The 7406-nt window shown below is 37.1% G+C and overlaps 1 pseudogene; it reads left to right on the top strand.

Moving 5' to 3' along the window:
* The first annotated feature begins 3144 nt into the window (after positions 1–3144).
* On the top strand, positions 3145–6716 carry LOC118548222 (non-histone chromosomal protein HMG-14 pseudogene; annotated as a pseudogene).
* Positions 6717–7406: the final 690 nt, after the last annotated feature.

Consider the following 7406-nt stretch of genomic DNA (forward strand, 5'->3'; position numbering starts at 1 on the left):
TATATGTAAAAAGAATTTTCAGTTTATATAACATTTTCAGCTTTCCATTTTCTATTATGAATTATATTATTCTTGATCATTAAATGATTTTGATAAATATCAGGATTTGACATTTTCATATTTTCTCACTTAAAATCTTTTTAAAAGATAATTCACTCAGAATCTGTATGAAAAATGATTTTAATTTTGCTTCCTTCTCAGTTTAAAATGACAGCTAGCTTCCAAGAAAAACTTGAATAGTAATAATAGTAATTGAAAATTTGAAGTCAAAATTCAAAACCATGACAGAAATCTTTAATTAAGATTATTTCCAAATTTGATCATGTACAATTGAGAATTTTACATTTTTATGGTATTTTCCACTTGCAATTTAATGGGAATGTAGTGTTATGCACCAAAAAGTTGAGATTTATGCCTTTAAGTATTTCATAATACTTGGGAGAAAAATGTAAATAATACATTATTGAAAAAAAATATATGATATGTAAATATCTATAACTAGGGTATGAATTTGCTTTTAAAAGTTTACAGCATTATATATTTTCAAAAACCTGTAGTCCAAAAAAAAAAAAACCTGTAGTCCAGAGGGGAATATGCATATTTCTTTAGACAAATGGTAACACAATCTTCATGTCCCCAGGGCAGATGTGAAGACACATAATTTATATATTCAAAATGCCTGATTCTAAAGAAAACAAATAAGAGAAAAATCCCTTTGAAAAACAGATTGGTGAGGAATTTCAACAGTATTCTACCCCAGATCTTTTACACAAGGATATATATTAACAGGAAAGGAAATACAGGAAACTATGAGGATGATGGAGGGGGAAATATAAGGAGCCTGAGTGAAAATATTGCTACATCAGACCCATGAACATTACAAAAAATATTGAAAATACTTAAGGATTACTACAGTAATTAGAATTACTTCAAACTTCCTCATTTTAATTAGTTCAGTGAAACGTTAATGTTTACTTGACCAAATCTGATCTCCTAGAAGCTGACCTACCAGAAAAGAAGTTGGCTCAGGCAGAACACCATAGAAAGCTGTCACAGGCTAGTGGTTAGGCAATCACTTCTGGTCTAGAACGAGACTTGGGCCTGGACCTCTGATCCTGCCAATGAAAGGCTTGTGCTTTTGCATCCACAAATACTGGACTGGCAGGATAGGACTGGAGCCAAAATTCTGCCCTGTTGCATTGTTATTTAATCTTGACCCTGATCCCACTATGAGGGTGGTACTTTATCATTCATGCAGCTAGCTTCCAAGAAAAATTTGAATAGTAATAATAGTAATTGAAAATTTGAAGTCAAAATTCAAAACCATGACAGAAATCTTTAATTAAGATTATTTCCAAATTTGATCATGTACAATACCAAGAGCATGTGGCCTAAGGATCAGCATCCCTTTCCTGGAGTGTGACATCGTGCCCTGCTAGCCTTCTGGGTATGTACCAGGATACCAGGGACCCACATCCCTGCTACCACTCCTACCTCTGTGAGTTTCCCAATGGTCACACTTCCAACACTCCTGGCATTTGTGCACTTGACAATTTGCTCTTGTTTGTGGTACAATTGATTCCACAGTCAAGTTTAAGAATAAGCTGTGTTATGTTCTTTGAGAAAAACAGGAGTTTTTTGTTGTTGTCGTTGTTTTGTTTTAGGTTACTTTGGTCACTTAGAATTACCAAAACAGCCATATTATATTGCATCTTGCTATTCCTTTTCTTCTCAATATTTATAGATATTTGCAAGGCATTTAATTCTTATTTCATACCAAACTATTTTCATAAAAGAATAAGGAAAGAAGCTGACAAGATTATTTGGTGATATGCTTTACCATGGGTACACTGGTCTACTATTAGAATATCATCATCTAAGGGAAGCTAACTCAGTTACAGGTTTACACGGAGTTGAAAACCTAACTTATTTTCTTACACAATAATTAGTGATTGCTATCTGCAACATGACTACATAGCTACCAATGTTAGGCCTATAGTAGGGATTTTGCTTAGTCAAAGTTGTCAAAGGCCCACCAGAGAACAGCACCTAATTTGTGATATGACAATTGAGTAGAAAACGAGCAAGAATAGATGAAAAGGAATCTTATCCCAGGTAGGCAAACAGCAAGTGTAAAGGACATAAGCAAGAGGGAGCATGACAGATAGAAGAGAATGAAATAAAGTAGTGTTTTGACCAAAGAGGGTAAAAAAGTTTCGTACAACCTGCAGTTGGAGAATTTGGTTGGGGCCAGGTCATGTGGCTTATAAACCAAACTGGGGAATTGTTAATTGATCCTAAGACCATTTTTAAGGGCAAAGAATCGTAACTGGGGGAATGATACAATTATATGAGCTTTGAAAAAATATCTCTATGTTGTAGAGAATTCAGAGTAGATCCAGTTAGGAGGTGCTTTCAGTAGTCCAAATGAGAAATAACGAATTCTTGGGCAAAAGTTATGGTGGTATAGTCAAAGAAAATTGATGAGAATAAAGTTATTTACTGTGTTGCATGTACTTGCTGATGATTGATAATGGAGGAAATGTAAGAAAGCAATTCAAGAATGACTTACATGGGGCACCTGGGTGGCTCTGTTGGTTAAGCGTCTGCCTTCGGCTCAGGTCATGATCCCAGGGTCCTGGGATCGAGTCCCACATCGGGCTCCCTGCTCAGCGGGGAGGCTGCTTCTCCCTCTCCCTCTGCCTGCCTCTCTGCCTACTTGTGCTCTCTATCTCTCTGTCAAATAAATAAATAAAATCTTTAAAAAAAAAAAAAAGAATGACTTACACAGTTGATTGGATGGCAGTACCATTCCCTGAGATTGGGACAAGTGGAGAAAGAGTAGGGTTTGAGGAAAAAGATGGTGAGTTCAGTTTTGAGTTTATTGATCTGGAATGCTTTGTGACATTCTTCTAATAGGAGATATTTTATGATCAGTTGTACACATCAATCAGAAGCCCTGCAGAGAAGTCTGGAATGGTAGCATACATGTTCTATTTATTTGCAAATAGGTTTCCCATAAAATAGAAACAACAGTGGATCATTTAAGCAGAAGTGTGTGTTTATTGGAAGGATTTTTATTAGCTCAAGGGTTTTCTAATATGATCACAAAATCCGGGCTCAGAAAGCAATCAAGAGCAAAGAATGCAAGGTAGCCAGATCCGAGCAAAAATCATACCACCAAGTCCATCTGGTGCCAACATTGATACCCCCTCATCTCCTGCACCTCCTACCCCTTTGTGCCACAGGGTATTGGATCTTGTTGTGTGTACTGCTAACATGAAAATCACCCTTTTACTGGTGTGATGATTTGTCCTCCTAGTAGGAGATTTAAATTGCTAGGCATGTGCCCCGGATTATCCAACCCAGAACATACGCTTGTGATGGAAAAGTGCATCTTTATAAGCTTCTCTGTGTCCCAACTGGTCTCATTCAGTGGAGAATTCTTCACTCATAGGAATGGCTTTCAGACAGTGAGCAAGCAATATTATGACAAATGTCCAATCCAGTCCATGCATTATACTATGTAATAGATTTTAAGAAATCTCTTAAGGAGACAATATAGTTGAGAAAATGAAAATACTTCCATTTAGAAGTTCAGCTATGTATTTATTCCTATATGGCCAAAAATGTCTCAGAAAGGTTTCATTGTGACTTTCCTTAATTTTTATACCGATACATCCTTGTGTGTTTGTTCCATTGACTTAATATCCCGAGTTTACCCTTTTGTGATCGCTTTCATGCTGGAGTATAGTAAAGAATTATACATAACAAGAGGTTAATCTCACAAGTCTCTCTTTTAAATGATACTCTGCATCTGAGCATTATCACTTCTAATAAGGCAGGGAGAAAGGGGTGAATTATTGATGGTTTAGACTGATGGTTAAAAATAAAGACTCTCTCTGATTTTAAAGGTGAATTAATATTGAGGTAAATTATCATTTTTTTGGCACAGTCTATCTGCTATAGGCCGAATTGGGTCCCCCCAAATTCAGATATTGGAGCCCTAACAACCCATCACCTCCAAGTAACTGCACTGGACATAGGGCCTTTAAGGAAGTAGTTTAGGTTAATGAGGTCATAAGGGTGGTGCCTTGGGTGCCCTTATCAAAAGAGGAAGAAACCAAAGTTTTCTCTTCACAATGTGAGAACACAGTGAGAAGGCAGGAAGAGAGCTCTCTGGAGAAATTAAACATGGTGATACTTTGATCTTGGACTTCTCAGCTTCCAGAACTGTGAAAAACAAATTTCCGTTGTTTAAGCATCCCAGTCTACGGTATTTTTTTTATGGAGCCTAAGAAGACTAAAACGCTATTGGCCTTTTACTGATTTAGTACTCCCTGTAGTTTTGGGAAAAGATGATAAGACTGGCATATTCCAACTCTGAATGATGGAGAGCTACCAAGATCACTAGTTATACTGCAATATCATGATAATATTTGAAGAATTTTGTGTGAATGCATAGAATAAAAATGATTGTATTAAACAAGTCATTTTACTTATATATAAATAAATACAGTTTTCTGAATTCTAATGCAACAATAAATTATATACATTATTATAAATAAACCAGCTATTTATATATTAGACAGAATTTATTAATGAGAATATTTACTAAGAACTAGTTTATATAAACATATGTTGGGACACTTGGGTGGTTCAGTCGGTTAAGTGTCCGACTCTTGATTTTGCCTCAGGGTTGTGAGATCAAGCCCTGCATTGGGCTCAGTGCTGGAACTTAAGATTCTCCCTCTCCCTCTGCCCCTCCCTGCCCTCTTCTCTCTCCCTCTCTCTTAAAAAACTAAATAAATTGGGGCGCCTGGGTGGCTCAGTCGTTAAGCGTCTGCCTTCGGCTCAGGTCATGATCCCAGGGTCCTGGGATCGAGCCCCGCATCGGGCTCCCTGCTCGGCAGGAAGCCTGCTTCTCCCTCTCCCACTCCCCTTGCTTGTGTTTCCTCTCTCGCTATGTCTCTCTCTGTCAAATAAATAAATAAAATCTTTAAAAAAAAAAAACTAACTAAATTAATTAATAAATAAGTAAATATATGTTAATAATGAAATCATCAAAATGTATTAAAACCTGCTAGTATCCATGTGTGGGATATGCAGCAATATGAATATATTAAGAGTTTACATTTTATTTATTTATTTATTTGAGAGAGAGAGAGTACAAGGGAGTGGAGGGAGGGGCAGAAGGCGAGGGAGAGAGACAAGCTGACTCCATGCTGAGCAGAGAGCCTGACGTGGGGTTTGATATCAGGACCCTGAGATCACGACCTGAACCAAAACCAAGAGTCTCCTGCTTAACCAACTGAGCCACCCAGGTGCCCCAAGAGTTTACATTCTTTCATGTTACATATATATTTATTTGCAAATATAATAGCCCTTTGAAAAGTTGTACATTTTTCTTACTTGTTAGGAAAATGTTGACTTTAAAATGTCTACTATTAATTACTCAGGCTTAACCAAATACTGCATTATTTTCTAGTAGTGAATAAGGATTTTTACGGATTTTCAAAGCCAATTAAGACCTTATCAAAGGACTTTAGCAGTAAGTGTTAAAATTTTTTTTTAACCAGAAATATAAAGTTATTTTATATTATCTGTGGCCAAAACTTGTACCTTTCATTCCTAATCATTCCTCTCAGTTTTTAATTGATTATATTGCTTTTCCTTCCATGTCATATAATTAAAATATAATTAAATCTATAAGAAATTGAATGTATATATTATTTTATTTAACTAAGAAAACTTTAGGGCCTTTAGTGTTGTCTTATAAACAATATTTACTTTAAAATATGTTTGCCTTGTCCCTGAGGAATATCATTAATGATGCAGGAGAGGACAGAAAATTAACTTAGGAGTCTCTAGCACATATGTGCAAATTGATTTTAAGCATAGTTCTTTCAATATTATTAATGTACATTCATATTTATAATATTTAGGGAAATTAATTCTCTTACCTTGTAATTTTCAATAATTAATTCCTTTTACAATCCTGATTAAAAGTATTTTTTCTTATAATTAATAATCTCAATTGTTTAATTATATGTATTAACGTGTTAGTCAATAGTATACGTAAAAGCACAAACTGCTACATTAGTTCGATTACAGTTCTTCCTAGACCTCAATTAAAATTCATCAAAAAGAAATAGGGGGTCGCAGCAGCTCGGGAGGCGGGAGGATCGGCAGAGGCCAGGCAGCCCAGCTTCGCGAAGGCTCTCGGCGTGCCAGGGCCGCCGCCCCGATGCCCGAGGAAGGTCAGCTCCGCCGAGGGGGCTGCGAAGGGAGCCCAAGAGGAGGTCGCGAGGTTGTCAGCTAAACCTGCTCCTGCAAAAGTGGAAACGAAGCCAAAAAAGGCGGCAGGAAAGGATAAGTCTTCAGACAAAAAAAGTGCAAACAAAGGGGAAAAGGGGAGCAAAGGGAAAACAGGCTGAAGTGGCTCACCAAGAAACGAAAGAAGACTTACCTGCAGAAAACGGAGAGACTAAAAATGAGGAGAGTCCAGCCTCCGATGAAGCAGGAGAGAAAGAAGCCAAGTCTGATTAACACCATAAACCATGTCTTATCAGTGGCCCCTGTCGCCCTTCTTGTGCAATCCAGAGGAATATTTTTATCAACTATTTTGTAAGTGCAAGTTTTTTAGTAGCTCTAGAAACATTTTTAAGAGGAGGGGATCCCACCTCATCCCATTTTTTAAGTGTAAATGCTTTTTTTTAAGAGGTGAAATCATTTCCTGGTTGTTTATTTTTTCGGTACAACCAGGAAATAGTGGGATATTGAATGTGGGAGGCTTTGATTGTCTTGGATGTCAGCTCAATATTCCATAGATGGGGTAGTTTTTATATCCTATAATACCAAGCATACTAAACGGCAATTTGGAGTCAGTCGTGCATTTACTATGTCTTGAATTTTTTTTTTTTTTTTAAAGATTTTATTTATTTATTTGAGACAGAGAGAATGAGAGAGAGAGAGAGAGAGAGAGAGCACATGAGATGGGGGAGGGTCAGAGGGAGAAGCAGGCTCCCTGCCGAGCAGGGAGCCCGATGCGGGACTCGATCCAGGGACTCCAGGATCATGACCTGAGCCGAAGGCAGTCGCTTAACCAACTGAGCCACCCAGGCGCCCTATGTCTTGAATATTTTAAATTACTTCTATTCCCATGTTGTTTTTGGTAAAATTGTTTCCTAAAGAAAACCACTCCTAGATCTTGGCTCTCCCGGTCAGAATTCTTGTGCACTCTGTAATATCTTGGTCGTGGTAGTCCAGTTTTCCTAGTAACTCTGTTAATGTGCTGTGCAAGATTGAGAATTTGAGTATGTAGTGTATATGATATTAAATTGTGAATTAATGGGACTTAACAATGTAACAGTGTATCAGCATTTGAAGATCTTGGTGCTTGATAT

The sequence above is a fragment of the Halichoerus grypus genome, chromosome 7 (genome assembly GCF_964656455.1).
Source record: "Halichoerus grypus chromosome 7, mHalGry1.hap1.1, whole genome shotgun sequence".
Taxonomy (NCBI): Eukaryota; Metazoa; Chordata; class Mammalia; order Carnivora; family Phocidae; genus Halichoerus; species Halichoerus grypus.